The 21,116-nt window shown below is 38.4% G+C and overlaps 1 protein-coding gene across 1 annotated transcript in view; it reads left to right on the top strand.

Annotated features, from left to right (window-relative positions):
• The window catches only part of MACROD2 (mono-ADP ribosylhydrolase 2), a 2,068,729-nt gene that overhangs the window by 1,847,846 nt on the left and 199,767 nt on the right, over positions 1-21,116 (top strand). The gene's annotated exons all lie outside the window — the stretch shown is intronic.

A 21,116-nucleotide genomic window follows, 5' to 3' on the forward strand; every position in this document is an offset into this window, starting at 1 on the left:
TATTACCCAAGATTACACAGAAGGAGAGAATCTTAAAAGCAGCAAAAGAAAAGGACACAGTTACCTACAAAGGGGTTCCCATAAGACTGTCAGCTGATTTCTCCAAAGAGACCTTACAGGCAAGAAGGGGCTGGCAAGAAGTATTCCAAGTCATGAAAGGCAAGGACCTACATCCAAGATTGCTCTATCCAGCAAAGCTATCATTTAAAATGGAAGGGCAGATAAAGTGCTTCTCAGATAAGGTCAAGTTAAAGGAGTTCATCATCACCAAGCCCTTATTTATGAAATGTTAAAGGGACTTCTCTAAGAAAAAGAAGATAAAAAATATGAACAGTGAAAATGACAGCAAACTCACAGTTATTAACGACCACACCTAAAGCAAAAACAAGAGCAAACTAGGCAAACAACTAGAACAGGAACAGAACCATAGAGATGGAAATCACATGGAGGCTTTTCACTAGGGGAGTGGGAGGGGGAGAGGGGGAGAAGGTACAGAGAATAAGTAGCATAGATGACAGGTGGAAAATAGACAGGGGGAGGGTAAGAATAGTGTAGGAAATGTAGAAGCCAAAGAACTTATAAGTATGACCCATGGACATGAACTATAGGGGGGGAATGTGGGAGGGAGGGGGCGGACAGGGTGGAGTGGAGTGAAAGGGGGGAAATGGAACAACTGTAATAGCATAATCAATAAATATATTAAAAAATAAATTTAAAAAAGAAATAATAAAGGATAACATCCTGAAAATGTCACCTATATTCTTCCATTTTAAATATTAAAATGGCTACACAAAAATTCCCCAATTTTGATGTTTTTTTTTAACGTACACTGATATGACATCTGTCACAGTACACTCTAACAAAAGTGCTCTGATTAAGTTAAAGACAACTAAGCACTACTAGAGCCATCTTAGAGGGGAAAAAAAATGAACATTTTGGCCAAGTCAATACTGTGCTAAGTGAAATAAGTCACGCAGAAAAGGATAAAAATCATGTGATTACACTTGTATGTAGTATAATGGTTGTCCAGAAAAAGTCCAGCCATTGTTAATATAACTAGAATGGTTTGCAGGACATCAATGTAAGCTGGCAGCCAAGGACAGTGGACTGGAATGCACATGCATGAATAATGAGGACTTCACTGTACTAGTCAGCAAGGGCTATAGACCCTGTTGAGTGGCATGTACACTGTGTGGCCATTGCAGTCAACATCATTAGAGCAATGAATCTGCACCAAATTTTGCATTAAGTTTGAACATTCCTCCATGGAAACAACTCAGATGATTCAGAAGGCTTTCAGGAACCATATAATGAGTGCTGTAAAAGTAAAAGTGTGGCACAAAATGCTTCAAAGATGATTGAAAATCAGTTGAAAATGATCCACATTCTGGAAGGCCTGCAAGAAGCAAAACACCTGAAAATGTTGAACATGTATGGGCTTCAATCAACAAAGATTGGCGACTGACAATGCAAGAACTAGAAGCTGATCTGGGGGTTCCAAAACTTACTGGGTCTGAGATTTTGTCACAGGATCTTGGAATAAAACATGTTGTGGCAAAATTTGTTCTGCGGCTTGTGCTAGCAGAGCAGAATGAACATCATGCTGCAGTTGCTAATGACTGTATTCAAACCACTATCAATGAATGAGATTTCCTCAAGAAGGCCACAACCAGAGATGAATTGTGGGTCTAGGACTAATATCTGAAAACAAAGGCCCAGTGGTCCCAAAAGAAGTCATCTGGTTTTCCACACCCAAAGAAGGAGTGGCAAAGTTGCAGCAAGATCAAGACCATGTTAACTGCGTTTTTTTTTTTTTTTAATTGTGAAGGCGTTGTTCATCATGAGTATGTCCCTCCAGGCCAAACAATTAATAAGGAGTACTACCTCAATGTTCTTCGTCAGTTGAGAGATACAATACAACAAAAATAGCCACAACTATGGGCAACTGGTGACTGGCACCTCCATCAAGACAATGCACCTTCTCATGCATCATGTCTTAGGCAGAGTTTTTTTGTGAAACATCAAATCACCCAGGTGACTCAGACCCCCTACAGCGCAGGTTTGGTACCTTGTGACTTCTGGCTTTTCCCAAAACTAAAATCATCTTTACAAGGGAAGAGATTTCAGACTACTGAAGAAATTCAGAAAAATGTAATGTGGCAGCTGATGGCGATTGGGAGAACCATGTGAGGTTCCAAGGTGCCTACTTTAAGGGGACTGAGGTGTCATTATCCTACTTGCAATGTTTCTTGTACCTTGTATCTTCTTCAATAAATGTCTCTATTTTTCATCTTATGTGGCTGGGTACTTTCTGGACAGACTTCATATAAAATACAAAAAAGTAACAAAGAAGCTAACAACAACAACAAAAACTCATAGATACAGACAACAGGATGGTGGTTACCGGAGCAAAAGAACGGTGGGGAGGATGAATTGGGTATAAAGGGGGTCAAATATATGGTAATGGAAAAAAGTAGACTTTTGATGGTGAGCACTCAAGAAAATATACAGATATCAAATTATAATGTTGTATACTGAAATTTATATAATGTTATTTACCAATATTACCTCAATTAAAATTTTTTTAAAGAGATGGGGCCATTTATTATACCTTTCTTGTGACACCAGAGTATAATAGTGAAATAAAATAAGGTAATGGACATGAAAAACACTTTGACTATTCAATAGAGTTTTATGCTGATGCCAGCTGGCATTGTTATCACCATCTACCATCACCATTTCCTGATCCCTAGCAACTTACTGGATTAAAACAAGTTCAAAGATGTCAGGGGCTCATTTCTAGTAGTTGAATATAGCTTGTTACCTAGGTAAATTATGATTACTTCTCTTCCTAAATGTACAGTTTGAACAGAATAATAATTTTCAGGTGGTTTATATCAATTCATATTTGTATATTGGTACAGTTATGTTAATTTTATGTGATATTTTCCCTCCAGTGATTTTGCTTTGGAAACAGCATAATAAAGTGACTTCTGCTAAGTAAATAGGCCTGTTCACAATAACTGATCCTTAAGTGAATTTATGCAGAGGTATTTGGGTGTTGCAGACCAAATTAACAGGCTGAAAATCCATTAACTTCAAGGCTCCAGATGGATATTTAGGATAATTTCTGAAGTACAAATGTAAAAGTCATGGTAAAATTTTCTTTGCATATGTGTAGAATTTCTACCATGGGCCCATTTAAAAAATCAATACCATAATAATCACATCAAAGTGAAAATAGCAAAGCATTATGTGCATGATCAGAAAGCTACCACAGGAAGTCCAGCCACTCCAGAAAAATGAAAGATATGTAATTAGCTCCTGCAATTTGCTTTGCTCCCTGAGACCCTAAATGTTATGGCATATCATGCTATAAAAAATATAAATTAGACATCAGTAATGACTTCAGTTTCATGGCATTAAAGTTGGAATATGAAGGGTCCTCTTTCATTATTCACCCATCACCTCTCTTACCTGATATGAATAATCTTAGCCCCATCCCTCACAACCACTTCACTTGGGCATTCTCTCTTATCAACCATCACTCTACTGCCCCCTGCCATCTGCCTACAGATATTTGAGTGACAAAAACTTACATAGTTTAAAGAGAAAATTTGACATTGCTTAAGAAAACAAACTATAAATAGGAACAAAAACCTACAACATGTAGAAGTCCTCCTAGTGCTGCCAACAAAGAGACTGACAGACTCAATTAATCAATTGACCAGAACTGTCTTCCATGATATTATTCAAATCCCTTATGAGGAGCTGATCTGCCAAGATTTCTGAGAGACACTAGGATAGTGTCCCTGTAGTCAGGCAGTATATAATCCAGTTGGGAAACACAATAATTACATAAAATATCATCAGTGTATCAAACATTTCTCTTTCTCCTGGGTCCTTGTATTGCTAATATTTATCGAGCACTTGCTGTGTGCTGAGCAACTGATAGAACCATTATTTATTCTTTGCAGCAGCCTTGTGAGGTAGGTGAAAACATAATCCCCATTTTATGGATATGAAAACTGAGCTTTAGTGAGGTTAGGTAGCTTGCAGATGGTTATACAGTTGGTAAGTGGTAACAGCAGGATTGTAAGCAAGCTCTGAGGATGCACAATCCACCAGGCATGGTGTGTGTGTTTTTGTGTGTGTGTGTGTAAGGGCCCCTCTCCTCTACACAGTAAAATCCCCTTGAAAACAGGAAAATCTCTGTCTTACAAGTCCTGTGTCCTCCATAATCCCTGCCATTGCTTGCAGAATTAACATATGCTTTCAACTCAGTATTTGCTGAGTGCCAGCACCATGCTTGGTACGAAATGATATGTAAAACAATAAGAAAAAGAATAAAAGGCAGCATAAAAATGCCTCATTAATGAATCAGGATACATACCAGCAACATATTTTTTATCAGAAGTATCATGATGAAGAATATAATTTTATAGGAAGCATAAAAGTATATTTCAAAAAATTACTTCATGAAAATATCATCAAAGTATTATTCTGATTAATAACCTAGAATATTAGTTAGATCACACTTAATGGCATTCATTTATACTGTAGTCTAATCAATTAGTAAAACTACTGTTCTCAATGTCAAGTTTTGTGGCACATACTACGTTGAATAGTGTGCACCTACAATTCATGTCTACCTGGAATCTCAAATGTGACCTTTTTTGGGATAAGGAGTTTGCAGATATAATTGCTTAAGTTACAATAAGCTCATACTAAGTTAGAGTAGGCCTTAAATCTAGTGACTGGTGTTCACGTAAGAAGGTCATGTACAGACCATGTGAAGAAATAATGATCGCCTCCATAGAAACATGCAGTGGTAGGGGAATGCTTGTTTAATGATGATTCCTGGGCACCACACCAAACCTACAAATCATAATGTCTGTGAGGGGAGTCAAATATCAGCATTTTTACTTGGAGGTTTTATACTTACTAAAGTTTGAAAACCATGACTTCTGAAAATGTGAAATTCATTAGGCGTATAACTCTCTCTACTGGGAGTAATTCTCGGTCAGAGAGCTGGGTCCTGTAATGAAACACAGTAAGTGGCAATCTTACTGTGGCAACAATGCACTAGTGGCGTACAAAGGAGTAGAGGCCATTGTGAAATAGTACATTGGAGAAGTGTGTTAGAAATTCACAAAATTTTATTTGGGCCTGCAAATGAGGTGTTCAATAAAAGATTTGCATGCAGACCAAATCAAATTTTGTTGAGTGACAACTACCATTTATTTAATGTTAGCCTGGGATACCTACTTCACACACATCATCCCATTGAATATTCTAGAGAACCCTGTGGTATATCTATTATCAGCCCTATTCTACTGATGAAAATACTTAGATTAGAGGAGTTAAACAATTCACTGGAAGTGCCAAGCAAGTGACCAAACTCATATACAAAATCTGGACTGTCTGAATTTTAGCCTAGTTTCTCCACTCTTTCCCAATCTACCCCAGGCTCCAGAATAGAGCCTTCCTTTCCTGTTAAAGCCAAGTGGCTTGTCTAAAACTGAACCTTGTCATATGAACAAGATGAACCTGAAGGCACTGGGTAGGCATGCCATCTCTTCAAGGAGCCCCGATTTTACACAAAGGTATAGGGAAAGAAATATTTTTCTACTAAAATAAACATGAATATATGATTGAGTAGAATTATTTAAATAAATATATTAAAGTAAAAGATGCCTGTTTAAGGAAACTTTGCCATTGACCAGAATCTCTCAGGGAAGCATCAGAGAGCTGAGGTATATGAGGATTCTCAATGAGAACTCTCAGCATTCTAGGCTCCTTTATGGTAAGTATTGTAAAGTCTTCTCAGAGACTCCCTCACTGCTTTAGTCCCAAACTGGACTGCCTGGGGTGTCACAGACATTTTATTAGTTTGCTTTAATTAGGCCTTTTCAATCAGTTTCTATATGAGTTTGCCTCTCCAGTATATTCTGAATAATGGAGGCATTTATACAAATAGATTTACTTAATGGAGAAGCAATTTTCTCTAATCTGAGCACCCTGACTTTGATTTCTACTGCGTTTTCCCAATGGGTGATGAGAGTGTGGTTTTCATCCATTTTGTAAGAACAAACCAATTTCCTGGTTGAGCAACAAAGGGAAAAAAATAGTCTTTCCATTTTGGAGCAGAACCGAGAGCACCATAACAAGTCTTATGTAAGCCTATGACCCATGCAGTCTAGGAAGGCACTATGTCCCATCTTATACCTGCTGGCCGGAGAAGAAGCTGGCTGAAGGTCAGAGCTCCTGGTTGACATTAAAAACACACAGGATGTTGCATGACTAGTCTGTTCTGTAAACTAATATGATAGCAGCAGTATCCTCAACACCAAGGAAAGAAAAAACAACAATATAATTCCCCACCAATAAAAGAACTTTTTTCAAAGTGGACCTCAACATGGTTGAAAAACTTATGGCTTCTGCATATGTACTTTACCAAATATTTAACCTGAGTATTAAGTACACTTTAAATAATTTGATTTCCAGAATGTGTGTATATGTTTCACACATTAAAAATTAATTTCAATAGCAAAGTATAATCCTGATTAAAGTTGTTCAATGAACACATGCTCAATGGGTCTTTCCAAATATTTTTTATATATGTTCACAAATTTAAATTTTGGCTTCTCTTCCTAACCTTCCCCAAAGTATAACATAGACAATTTATTTGTTTTTAACAAATAAATCATCCAGGTAAATTCTATGGAACAAGTTCATATTTCAGGTGGAAATTTTAATGTGGATTTTGACAATGTTATTTTAGGAATGTTTTTCTCTAAGCAACTGAGTTCTTATACTAAATTGTACAAATATGCCAATTACACATTCATATTTTTGCAATTTGGACACTTCCTCTCTTGCTGAAAGATGATTAGATCAAACTTTATTAGATGAAGCATAAATGTGAATAAAGCATTGTTTTTCTGACAAAAATGCAAAAAGTCTTTATTTTTACTGCTCTTAAATTTTGACCTGTAACTGGCATTGGAAATATCAGTGAAAGTAAAGAAACAGCCACTGCAGCATTTAGCATCACAGATGCTGCAGCAAAATTAAGTCTAGAAAATAGATTTTTAAAGGATTACAGCAGTAAATGTTATATAACAAGACCTAGTATAATGGGTGGGACATCTGTTCGCTATTTTCAGAAAGCTGACATTCTATTACCCTCTATTAAATTATCTTAGTGGATACCTGACTTTTATTATTCTTTTTTTATTACCCCCAGTAATTAAAAAGGTGGATATGCAGTTTTATGTTCTAGTTTTGTTTTCTCTTCCTTTTTTTTTTGTGGGGGGGGCAGGGGGCTGTTGTTATTCTGGTTTTGTGTGTTTGGTTATTCTTTTCTTGTTTTAATTTTTTTGTGTTGTTTAAAAGGGAAAAAGAGTCGTATCTACATCAGAATAACAATAGTTATTTTGCAGTTATGTTCTGGATGATATGAGCTTACACATATAAAACCACATACTTCAGAGTCCAGCACAGAAGTGTTCAATAACTCTTAGTCTTTTTCTTTTTCCCTTTCTTTCCCTGGGAAGATTTTGATATTCATAATAGATTTGGTTTTAAAATGTAGAATTTAGAAGACTGAATTATACCTTAAGAATTTAGTATCTGAAAAATAAATACTTTTAGAAGTTCAAATATCTTTATGTTTAACAATATCTATCTATCTATCTATCTATCTATCTATCTATCTATCTATCTATCATCTACCTATTCATTCAAATGTACCAATATACAATGCACACTCTCCATGTTACTAAGTCATGATTTTCTGGGGAGGGGGCATTCCATCCCCATAGCGGGTGTGGAACAGTGTGCCAGGGAGAACTTGAAACTAGTTGTAAAGCAGAGCCCATCTTCCTGGAGGATCAGTAAAAATTGGGAGGAGAAATGTTGTTTTATGTATATACAAGCATGAGCATTTAATACAGTCCATTAAACAGAGGACTGCATTACAGAGGACCATGTGACAAATAAAATTTTGCAGGGAACATGTTAGGCACCATTGCACATCTCCAAGGGAGATTTAACAACACTCAGGGGTATTATCTGATAAATATTTGAAAAAAACTTAATATATAAAACCACTAAAAGTTCTGAATTTGATTTTTAAAATATGAAGTGGGAACCAGCCTATTTATCTATCAGGGTGACGGCAACGTGGTTTAGAAAGATGGTGTGGAGGATGGACATGCCACAGAGAGCCACAGAGAGAATTCTACTTCTCCTCCCTCAGAGAATTCTACTTCTCTCTGTGAGAGGAGAAAGAACTCTCTAGAATTCTTTCTACTTCTTTCACATATTGTCTTTCTTTTGGGGGACCCTGTGTCAGAGAGTTGTGATCATTGGGTCATTTGAACCCTACTTACTAGTCCAGCAGACAAGTACAAGTGAGGACTTCTGTTGGCTACATCAATTGCTGGGTGGAAATAGGACTAAAGTATGAGGTGGTGTCTCCTACAAGGGCCTATCATCTAGTTGGGCACATGTTCCTTTATGGGGCATTTAGAGGGAGTTGACAGGAAATAGGTACAGGCAGATAAAAATACAAAGGAACGATCCCTGGCTTAGAGCAGACAGTACATTCTAGAGGAGATGAAGAGGATGGAGGGTGGTTGTAAGGAGCAACATAGATTCAACACTCTTTTCTGTCCCTCCTTGCTTTTGCGCATTCCACAAAAATATCCACCTACACATGTAGCACACAGATGTACATGCAGCTCTGCTGTCACCACCCAGCCCTGAGGGAATTTTGGGTAGACCATTCTGGTTTGCTACTTCTTATTGTATCAGGCATGAACCTATGGAAAATTACTTTAGAGTGATTATTCTCTTTGGGATTGCCTTTTGAACAAAAACAAAAATTCTTGCTTTTTGAAGTGGGAAGAACACCAGCTTGAGAAAGCAGCTTTTGTCCTCACAAAATGCTCTTGAGATATTAATAAGCTTCCTTTGAACAGTAAACGGTGTCTGCATGAGTTTCAGATGCTAATGGAACTGTTGAGAAAATGAGAATGCTCTGGATGGACGGTTATGTGGTGGCCCTCATTCTATCTGGTATCATGACCAAGCTTCGGAGACACCTTGTGACATGGCACAGCATTTCCATTTGGGGAAGAGATTTTTATTTCTTTTGATGATAGCATTTTTTAAGATTGTGATTTGTTGGCTTTTTAAAGCACTATCCTCCATGGGCAACCTCATAAGCAGCAATGGATGACAATTCTTCCTTGAAATTTTTAATCACTGAGAAAAAAAAGAGTAATTATTAACTTTTGTAGCTGAACCACCCCTGCAGATGTTCCTAATCAAAAAAAAAAAAAAAAAAGAAAAAAGAAAAAGGAAACAGAATGTTCTCAGAAGGAGGAGTACGAAAAATACAATAAGGTGTTGCAGCTGGATTCACCGGGTAGCCATGAGCCCTGCATGTGTGCTTTAGAAACAACAGCTGCATCTTTGGCAGGGTAATTGCATGTCACGGACTAGACTGTGAGGGACTTTGAGTCGAAGACCTATTTCTGACACTGTCTTCTCCATTTAAGGTTCTGGGGGCATCGTGTGAGTGACAGCAAAATGTAGGAAGGGGGTCTATAGCATATCCGAGTTAGAAGCTGAATTATATTAACTTTTGATAGGCTGCATACTGTGAGAATAAGTTGACATTTGACCAATTTTCTTCTCATCTCTTGATTTGGTTTCTTCACTAGCAGACCCTGAGACAAGGATTAGAGTGCTTATAGATTATTTGTGGGTGAAGTAGGGTAAAGGTCAACATGGAGCATGCAATCAAGTTACCACCCTGAGCAACCAGAATTTCTTCCCCTGGAGAATTCACCCAGGGGTGATGAAGTGGGGGTATTTAAACATCACCTCCTGCCAGTCTTTGGTTGAGAGCTGCTAGGGTAGGGACAGTAATTCTCCAAATTCGCAGCTTACTAGATACTTGATAAGAAGCTCTAGTACAAAGAAAGCCTTCAGGCAAAGCAATGCAGATGCATGGTCATTCTCTGGCTTCTACTACTCAGACAAGAGGGGAAATGGACAGGGCACCGCAGTGCCTGTCACACCTCCACTACACACTCACTTGTTTGTTAAGGATTTGTTAAAACCCATCTTAGAAATGGACCTCTTACCCAAAAGGAAATCCATTACTCTTACATAAAAGGATGTGCCTACCATTAGAAACAAGCAATACACCTGCAGAAATGTATTTCTTTTCAGCTCAGGGTGGCTTCAGCTGTGTGAAAACAGACCTTACCATGACTTGGAATGACTGTCATGGCACCATTTCCCCTGGGCCCAGTTTCCCACCCTCAGAATAGAGAGAGCACAAAGAGCATTGAGAGGCTCTTGTCACAATGGTGAGTGTCAGGTGGAGCCCAATCTCAATAAGTCTACAGTCACTTTATTTATAGTTTGTGTTGACATTTAGTGCTCCTTTAAAATGAGCCCTGGCCTATTAACCATTAGTCAGCCTAAGCACAAAATATGGTTCCTTCTCCACAAAATACTGGGAGCCGAGTTAGCTGTTGGACACACTTCATGCATGATTGACTGTTACCATTGCTATCATTGGAAATGATATGAAAAGTGGGTGTAAAAACAAAATAATTCAAATTGCCAAAAATAGAAGGTAGTTGTGAGAGGTGAAGTTTTCTGAGAAGCAGATTGAGAAGGAGATTTGTAGGCTGTAGGTTTATCAGAACAACACCTGGGGAATTGGGAGTGGGGTGAGGCAAGCAGGTTTGGGAAGAGGGAGAAATTGAATACACCAGGACCTCTGAAGCTGGTGTATTAGTTTCCTAGGGCTGCCGTACAAAGTACTACGGACTGGATAGTTTCAAAAACACATAGTATTTTCTCATCCTTCTGGAGGCTAGAAGTCTGAGATCAAGGTGTCAGCAGAGTTGGTTTCTTCTGGGTACCTCTACTTAGCTTGTAGGTGACTTCTCCCTGTGTCCTCACATGGTTTCCCTTTATCTATGTCTGTGTCCTAATATCCCCTTCTTAGGAGGGCACTGGTCATATTTTATTAGGGCTCATTCTCTCATTTTAACTTAGTTACTCTTTGAATACCTTAACTGTAAATGCAGTCACATTCTGAAATACTGCTAGGACTTCAACATATAAATTGGGATGAGGCACATTCTAGCCCATAATCAATGGCCCTTCAGAGTTTCATCTAATTGAGGAAAGGGGTCTGAGGCTTTAGACTGCTGAACGAGTCAGTCACTGGATGCTGACTTCCTTCAGGAAGTGAAGGTTAGGTCAGCATGGGTGAATTGCTCTTTTTAACAGAGGACAGTCCTCTGAAAGGATCTCCTCAGAATTGCCAGCCACTGGCACCCAGTGGAATGGGAAGAATGATAGCCCTAATCCTGAAGGGAGAGGGCAGACATAAGACACCACAGCATCCTCTCTAGTTCTGAAAAGGGAATCTATTCTTTACCTTTGACTGTCATTTTCCCCAGGATCTCCCAGGATCATTTCTTTGGTGACAAGGGCCATGCCAGCATTTAGAACTGAAGTTCCTAAACCCTTGCGTAGGCCTGTGTATCTTCTAAGCATATGGGGCAGCTTCAAGAACCACAACAGATGTGTCATTTGTGAGGTTATCCATTTTGATTGATATGAAACAGGCTTGGAAATTAACTTGTACAAATGAGCCTGCAGCTCAAATCAAAATAACTGTTGGTTCTTCAGCTACATGGCCATTTTTTCTTATAGAGTTAAAGAAAATCAAAAAGAGCAATTTGTCAAAACAAACAAGGAGACTGAATTGTGCTGCCACAGAGAAATGACAGATGAACTAAGTTTGCAAAAAAAAAAAGAAAAAAAAACCCACAACAAAGTAAAGTATCCTATTTATGCATGCAGAAACAATTATACAATGCAAAAAAAATGCCCTTTAAGTGTTTATAAATGCTCTATAACTCATCCAAACATCACAGGGAACATGGAGAGAAAAATTTTTCCTACTTTGTAATCTGGAGATTTAAATACTAGCTTCTGTGGTGAAGTGCAGAAGTCTGGACACACTCAATACCTACCTTTAAGAACCAAAATAATGGTATTTGGTAACATTTGACAGGGAAATTAAAATATCAAGACAGAGAGTCCTGTAGGGTCTTGTGAAATCTTGTCCATTGCTGCAGCCCAACTATTGGTTTATTCTTTTCTCCTTTCTCTCATTGGCTGGTATGGTTAGACCTCCCCCCAGCCCCAAAAAGGAGATGTTTATATATAACATGGGCCATTTTTATAAATGTTTTTTATAAAGAGAGAATTCCTCAGCAATGTTGAAATTGGGATAAAATGGCCTTTCAGCATACCAGTCAAAAAAAAGTGCTACCAATGTTCCCTAGCTGGCTTATATATTTCCTTGACCTTTATCAAAGATCAGAGTATAATTGAAGGACTGAGCATGTGAACAAGTAAACAAAGATTACATCTATATGCCAGCAATATACTGAGTATTTCAAGTACCTTAAGAATAATAACTTTGCAAATACATAACCAATGTTTATGGAACATTTACTATATGTCAAACCTTTTGCCAAACACTTTACATAGAATATCTCATGTGGTCATTGTAGCTCAATGTGGCAGCTAAGATTCTAAGATTCTCCCATGATTCCCTACATCTGGTATATATACACCTTCTCTGAGTTATTCAAATAATAACCTAGGTACTTCTGTGAAGGGATTTTGCAGATGTAATTAAGGTCCCAAATCAGCTGAACTTAAAACAAAGAAACTATCAGGTAACCTGAGCTAATCACAGGAGTCCTTCAAATCTGTATGTAGAGTTCAGATATGGAGGAAGTCAGAGATTCAAAATAAAAGAGAATTTGAAATTCCTTTGCTGGCTTGAAGATGGAGTCAGACATGTGGGAAGTAATGCAGGTGGCCTCTAAGGATGGAGAGTGACTTCAAGGTAGCAGCCAGCAAGGAAATGGAGACTTCAGTCCTGCAACTTCAAGGAACTACATTCTGCCAACAAGAAGAATGAGCTTAACAGGTGATTTCTCTCCTCCAGACAAGAATTCAGTCCAACTGACACCTGATTTCACCCTTATGATGCCCTACACAGAGAACCCAGTTAGACCATGCCAGACCTTTGAGCTACAGAACCATGAGTAATAAACAGGGGTTGTTTTAAGCCACAAAGTTTGTGGTGATTTGTCACAGAGCAATAGAAAACTAATACACCAACCCCTGCAAGGTTAGTACCTCCATCTTAGAGATGAGGTGACTGAGGCTTAGAAAGTTTAGATGACCTGATCAAGGTCACAGAGCTGGTATATGGTCAAGTCCAGGTTGGGTTATAGGCAGCTATTACACTGAGATGAGAGAGATGAATGGTTATGTGAAATATAAGGCTAAGATCCTCCCAGATGCCCACTCACTTTTAGGAAAACCTTGTCCAGTCTTGTCCCCTTGAGTATGGTGGCACCTCTGAATATAATGAGGTAGAAACACAATTAGGTGAAAGAGATTTTTGTAGATGCGATTAAGGCATTTAATCAGCTGAGTTCATTAGAAGGGAGAGTGTCCTGGTGGGCTGACTTAATTAGGTGGGCTCTGAAAAGGAGTCTAGACGTTGGAAATGGGAAAGTCATAGAGACACAGTCTTTCTGGCCTGGAAGAAGGAAAGCAGTGTGGCCTGAGCTGCCTTTCAGGGCCCCCTGGCAAGGAATTGCAGGTTATCTCTAGGAGTTAAAAGTGTCCCTGTTGACAGCTAGAAAGAAAATGAGGATCTTAGTTCTACAACTGACAAGAACCGGATTTGGCCAACAACCTAAATGAGCTCGGAAGAAGACCGCAGGCCTCAGGTGGGAACTGCAGTGCAGCTAACACCTCGACTGCAGCTTTTAGGACCCTGAGGAGAGGACTCAACTCTGTTCTGCCTGGACTTTTCACCAACAGAAACTATGAGATAATAAAACTTTGTTGTTTTAAGCCGCTAAATTTGTGGTAATTTGTTATACAGCAACAGAGAGCTAATACACTGGAAGAAGGAGAGATTGCTCTCCTTTAGTTCATTTGATGGCAGAGGACAGACTAGGACCCAGGGAGCCCAACTTCTTGTTTTTGTTCTTCAATTAATTGCTAGTGATCTTATCCCCTTGTTCCTCTTTTTTAAGCTTGATTTACTCATAGCACCAAGCAAGCTCCATTGCTGCTGTTCTTCCATCCCTCTCAAAACCTGTCCTTATACAACTTTGGTACTTAAACCCCGAAATTTAATTGACTTATTAGCAGCAGCCACCATTTCAGGAAATGCCCAATATCCAAGCCTGCACTGATGAGTCTGTTGGTTTATCTTTCTTTTCTGGAAGGCTGAGACTTTCACCCCTATTGCCCATCAGGCTGTACTTACACAGGGTAGCCCTCCATCAGTCTTTAGTTAAAACATTATTTGCATGCACTCTAGATATTTGAAAGTTTTTCATTTGTCATTGGGGAAGCAAATAACAATTATGAGAATCCATTCATTCTCCCAGTATTGCAGAATATAGGATAATCTTGACTGTGTCAGCTGCCCTAGGACTGGTAGCTGTGAAAGAAAGGAAGTTGGCTGCAGACATTCCAAACTGGCTTCATTGTGTCATTCTCTTTAGGGGCAGTGGATATGATGCTAAAAAAGATTAATAGAACTTATGTCATCAAGTTTATGGGGCAGAAAATCCCCAACTGTGTATTAATGGAGTTCCTTGTGAAAGAAATACATCTTTACTCCTTTATACCTTGATGGGTGGGCTACAGTGGGCATCAGTGGGAATATATGAAGAAATTGACTTCAGAAGGTCAGCCTTTAAAGGACTTTTTTGACTTCTAAGTCAATGAAAATTGATTTTTGTTGTTGACCAAGACACTGTTACAGACTTTCAACCATTTTCAACCAAAAAATTAATTCTTATTGAAGTATAACATACAAAAAAGAACCCAGAGCCTAAGTGCAGTGCTTGATAAATTTTCACAAACTGAACACACCCATGGAACCATCACCCAGACCAAAACACCAGCATCCCTGCATTACTGTTGGGCCCTTTCCAGCAGCTGTCACCCAGAGGAATTGCTCTTCTAACTCTAACACCACAGGTGATTTTGCCTATTTCTCAAATGTCTTTTAACTTCATAGAAGTGAAGTCAAACAGTGTACACTCTTTTTTTTCCCTGAACTCATGTGGTGTAAATAGTTCACAATTTATTTATCGATTCTGCTATTTTAGGTATTTAAGTAGCTTCTGATTTGGGTATATTACAGTAGTGTTGCTATGAACTTTGTGGTGAGTAACTTTTGGGGAACACATGTGCACATTCTGCCAGGAATAAACCTAGGAGTAAAATTGCCCATAGTCTTAGGCTATGTGCAAATTCAGCTAATTTAGTAGATATTGCCATATAGTTTTCCAAAGTGGTTGCATCAGCTTTTACTTCCAAAAGCAGAATATAAAAGTTTTGTTACTCCACATCCTTGACAAGATTTAATATTGTCTTTTCATTTTACAAAAGCTTTTCAAACTTGTAATACATTTTAGTTTACAGGTGTTATCATTGTTTCTATTGTGAGACTAGTAAGCATCTATATGAAAACATCAGTACTGGGCTCAAAAGCCATTGTACTCTGCATAGTATCATTGGTTAAGATGACAGGTGGTAACAATAAATGACTCATGCCCTTTATATAGCTCTGTTCTACTTTGCAAAAACAGCCAGGCTCCTCTATAATTCTTTTTTCAGGTCTTCTGGAAAACATAAAGGAAATGCTACCTCTTAAAGAAGTTAACTTTTGCTTCTGGAACTAAACACCCTTGAAAAATATCTACCATATACTTACATTTTAATCATCTGTTTGCCTTAAATAATACTCTGCAAATATTCACACAGTTCATATTATCCATTGGGATCTACACCATGTGCTGGAAATAATGATGAGCACCACTTAATTCTTTACCAGGTTCTAGTTTAAGATGTAATAAGAACTACAGTTAATTCTGAAAAATATTAATGTTGCCTTTTGTATTATTTGCAATTATTTTTTAGCCTATGGGCCCATTTGAGTTTACTGACAACTTGTCCACAACTTCTAAAAAAGAAGTATGAGTCACTTTAAGTACACAAAGTTGCTTTAACTACAAAAGAATGGATGCACACTTTAGGAAGTTCACTAAGAAGATGGGCTAAGATCAACAAAAGTTTATCTTGAAGGAAATAATTGGATTTGGAGTAGCCTTGACAGGTTACATGCCTCCAAAAAGGAACACTTATTATTTTTTGCCCTTCATTGTGTTCCTGTACATGATCTTCAATGATATGGCATTAAAGATACAGATTATGTCAGTCAGAATTTAATAAGGGAAGCTGAACCTTGTGGGTGATATGGATAAAGGATTTATTATAGAGACTAGATTTATAAAATTGTGGGACAAGCTGGGGAAGTAAATGTCCAGTAGGATGGTTGACTGAGCAGAGCATAACTTCTAACAAGGACCCATGAGAGGGAGCTGGTGAAGAAGTTTACGGAAGGCCATTTCCTATGCATCTGACCAGGCCAGCAGTATGTCAGCAGGACAGGTAGCGAAAAGGCATGTTAAGAGATAGTCAAAAGGAAAGACGGATGCAAAATTGAAAAGAACAAGGACAAAGTAGAAGCCATGAGGGCAAACTGGAACCTATAGGGACAAACTGCCAAATGCTTCTGTCTCTCAGTGCATGGAACCCCCAAACTGCAATGCCCTGCAGAGGAGCTGGAGGCCTTGCAGCAGAACTGTATGTCTGCCCAACCAGGGACTCAGACAACCTGAGACAGAAGGACCAGCAGGAACTGCAGAAGCTGGGGGCCAGCTGATGAGCAACATGCGTACAACCAGCCCAGAGCCTGATGTCCTACACCCACTTGCCTGGTGCAATGATTGCAGCTGTACTTCTGTCCTCCAAATCACATGGAAATTTCTCTGTGGCCAACTCTAACCCAGAGACATTTAGATTACCTATGTTGATGGAGTACAAAAACTACCACAGAGATAGACCATAACAGAGATTGAAAAAAATTAAAAAGAGGATACCCTTCAATACTTTCTTTATAATAGCATGAACACTGTGGCCCAGAGAGATGATGGCTTACCCAGTGTCATAGAGTGAGCGATAAGTGTAGAAACTCAGTCCCATGTGTGTTGATCTGCGTGAGGAAGATCACCTCACATGCAGAGGAATCCTGCATGAAAAGTTAAGATGCCTGAGATTTTGACACTAATTGTTTGGCTTTGGGAAAAATAATCACTCAGTTCTGGGTTCAGGCTTTCTTGTGAGAGAATGGCACATGAGTTAGGCCCAAAAAATTGAAGATGCTCAGTTAATATCTAATGAATAAATGAATAAACAGGAACAACCTTATAAAACTATTAAAACCTTATAAAATTATTCTAGTGCCTAATATAAAAGATAAATGAAAACCATGGCCCTGAGCCTCAATTGTTAGGCATTCTTATCTATTCTCATGAAATTTATCTGGGACTAGAATGGATCCACCAGGTCCTTCCTCCTTTGCACATGTCAGGTTTCCAGTCTCTTGGTCATGAAGCAATTAGACATTTTATGTATTTTTGTCACCCCATTGTGGCTTCTATTTGACTCATCCAGTCTGAACTTTTCAGCAGGAGTCCAGTGTCACGTAGCTAAAACAGAAAGAATACCAAAAAATAACAATAGGAAGAAGCAAGAGAATACCAGATTTCTAGGAATGTATTTTTATGTTTTACTCACAAAGCTGCAGTTTCGGCAACGTTCAGCAGGAACAGCTTATCTCCCCATGTGGCATCATTTGGGGAAGCTCAAAAGCCAGGAGCTGAAAACATCTAGAGGCTACTCACTTTCATCTAGGGCTATTGGCTAGAACTTCTACATGTGGATTCTTCAGGTGGTATCTGCTTCATCCTGGCATGATGACTGGGTACAAGTGTGAGCCTTCAAAGAGGACCAAGAAGAAACCACATCATCTTTTATAACATGGACTCAGAAGTTACATATCATTTTTGCCAGAGCTATAGACACTTCCAGATTCAAAATGAGGAAATAAAGATCCCACCTCTCAATGAGAGGAGTATTAGCATTACATTTTAAGAGGAGCCTGCAGGACCAGGCATCTTGCTGTACACCATCTTAGGAAACACAACCACAATCTACCACAAGCACTGATCAATACCCATGATGAGTTTATGGACACAGAGCTTGAAACCAAAATGAGTTATTTTGTTGTTGTTGTTTAATTAATTAATTTATTTTTATTCAGTTACAATTGTCTACATTTTCTCCCCATCCTTCCACCCACCCCAGCCAGTCCCACCTCCCTCCCCCACCTCTACCCTCCCCCTTGATTTTGTCCTTGTGTCCTTTATAATAGCTCCTATAGACCTCTCTCCCCACTATCCCCTCCCCACTTCCCTCTGGCTATTGTTACAATGTTGTTAATTTCAATGTCTCTGGTTATATTTTGTTTGCTTTTTTCTTTTGTTGATTATGTTCCAGTTAAAGGTGAGATCATATGGTATTTGTTCCTCACTGCCAAAATGAGTTCTTGACCAACAGAAAATATATTTATTCATGCATATATAAATACATACACATATGCATTCATAACAACTACTTGGTAAATAAAGTTAATTCTTGCATTCATCTTCCTTCCAAGTTATTTTCAGTGGTATTCCTGAAGGCAACAACAAGGAAATGGGTCACTCAATCAGTTGAAAGTAAAAGTACTTTTTTCCTCATCATTCATCTTCTCTCTGGGAAAATAAATCAGGCTGCTGAATTTTGGAACCATACAATTTCCATGGTAACAAAGCCAAAAATACTGAAAGTGGATTATAATTCTTTGCAATATTTAAAAAATCTGTATTTAGCCTGTGTGGTGTTTAAAATTACACTAATAGCAGTAAATAGTATTACCACTAACCCTTCACACAAACACTCAGTGTGCACACATACAAAAAGATACAGGCTGCATGAGTGTTTAAAGAACTCTAAAATTTATACTATGTGACCATAGAAATAGGAGGAATGAGTATAAATGAGATTGTCTAGCTTGGTCTTCTTAGATCTGCTTCAAGACAAATTTTCTTGTTTTGCTTTTGGTCTCATTTAGGTGATTTTAGAAAAAAACTGACCATTTGAAGCCTGGAGAAGAAGTCAACCATCGTAGGCACAAAAATGAGAATACTTATGATGTTTGGAAACTACAAGTAATTCAGTGCAGCTGGAGAGTAATGTCTAACACAAGTCTTATTTTTAGTGTTAGAACTTTTAATTATGAAGTATTTCAAATATATAAAACCGCATAGGAAATGATATGATAACCATGTACTTAACCCCATGGTTAATAGCTATTACCCATTTGTAATATTTATTGAAAACTCTTTCCCTTCTAGATAAATGTGAACTATTCAGTTAAAGCCTTACTTTTCCACCTCTCTACCTGCCCTCCCTCCCCAGAGATCATCATGCTGAAGTTCATGTGTCATATTCCTACGTATGGTCCTGTATATTCATGCTTATCAGTGAGTCCCTACCCATTGTATCTTCAAGATTTAACAACTTATATAAATGGTATCATGGAGTATATATTCTTCTGGAACTCATTTCTATTGCTCAACATCATGAGTTTTATCTATAGCCACAGGACATAAATACGCCATGAAGAGAGTGGAGGCTAGCATTTAGTATTGTACAGGTAGTTAATCATTTATGCAACAAAATCTATAGTTCACCTAGAAAGTTGATGGTGGCAGTTTTTGCATTTGAAGAAAATATTAATGATATGCTTATAGGACTGGACACCAGAAACTCAAATGAATGCGGGGAAAAGAAATGATGGACATTTGCACACCAGTCCTTCCATTTTGGAAGGCCAGGTGCTTTCTCTTACATCCGTCCTATGTGGGCAGTTGCTGGGACTGCATGGTCTGTGGTGATAATGCCACAGAAGTCCAATGAGTGTCCAGGAGGAGTGTGTCTAGTGCAGGTCCAAACTTGGGATCAGGGAGCCACATCTCTGAGTTTCCATCAGGGAACCCTGGTGATTTCTTGCATCCCAGCCCTCCCTCCCTGATCCTACTCCTGTAGATCTTCTCCCCTACTGGGAACTTTGGACTGGGCTAGCGTGAATCTGTACCCCACAGGCTGGGAAAGCAGAGGGCCATGCCACATCCCACTTCCATTCCTTACTGTCAGGAGATATGCCTCACTTGATGTTCTGTTCAATTACCAGTTGTAGTTTGAGAGATAGAGTAATTTTTAACTTATTATACATTGTTATAATAAAGGAACTGAATGGAGTATTTGTTTCAAGGCACAAAAGTGAGTCACTGATTCAATATCAGATATATGTGAGTTATTGCCCACATGCCAATATGGGCATGTGGGCTTATATGCTTACCATATTACCCTCTTCTGTGCTTACCATATTACCCTCTGCATGTCTCAAAGAAACTCCTTACAGGCAGAAACTCTCTCAAAGCAGGAAAAGGGACTGTGCAAACATTTTACTTTTGATGTGGCATTTAATTATTCCATAATGCTTACCAGATTAAAGTTATATTGCCTTCATATAACTCAATTAATTGTATTTTATTTCTTTTGCATTTTTGAGTATGAGCAAGTGACTTCATGCAAATTAAACTGCAAGAAACTTCTTAGGCTGTATTCAAATATATCAGGTTTGATAAGTAGATTTGTTAACAAGGGTAGGACAAAGAGCTTTGTTACTGACATACTTTATTATCATTCTGCTGCACACTCTCATGTGGCTGTTTTATAAGACATAAAATCTAGGTATCCTGTCAAAATCTCAAATCTTATTTATAGCTTGCTGCAAAGTGGCTTATTGTCATTTATTATTTCTTGTTTGATTTATATAACATTTACCCACCAAACAGCCCATCGGTTTATTTACATAAAGAGTACACACACACACAGACTTGAACTTCACTCAGTGCTGTCATGTAGTTAGTAATACAGCACCAAAAATCCGTAGGAGGCTTTTCCATTTGATTTTTGTTCCCAGACCATGCTCTGAAAGGTAGTTACCA

This window comes from Desmodus rotundus, chromosome 6 (genome assembly GCF_022682495.2).
Source record: "Desmodus rotundus isolate HL8 chromosome 6, HLdesRot8A.1, whole genome shotgun sequence".
Taxonomy (NCBI): Eukaryota; Metazoa; Chordata; class Mammalia; order Chiroptera; family Phyllostomidae; genus Desmodus; species Desmodus rotundus.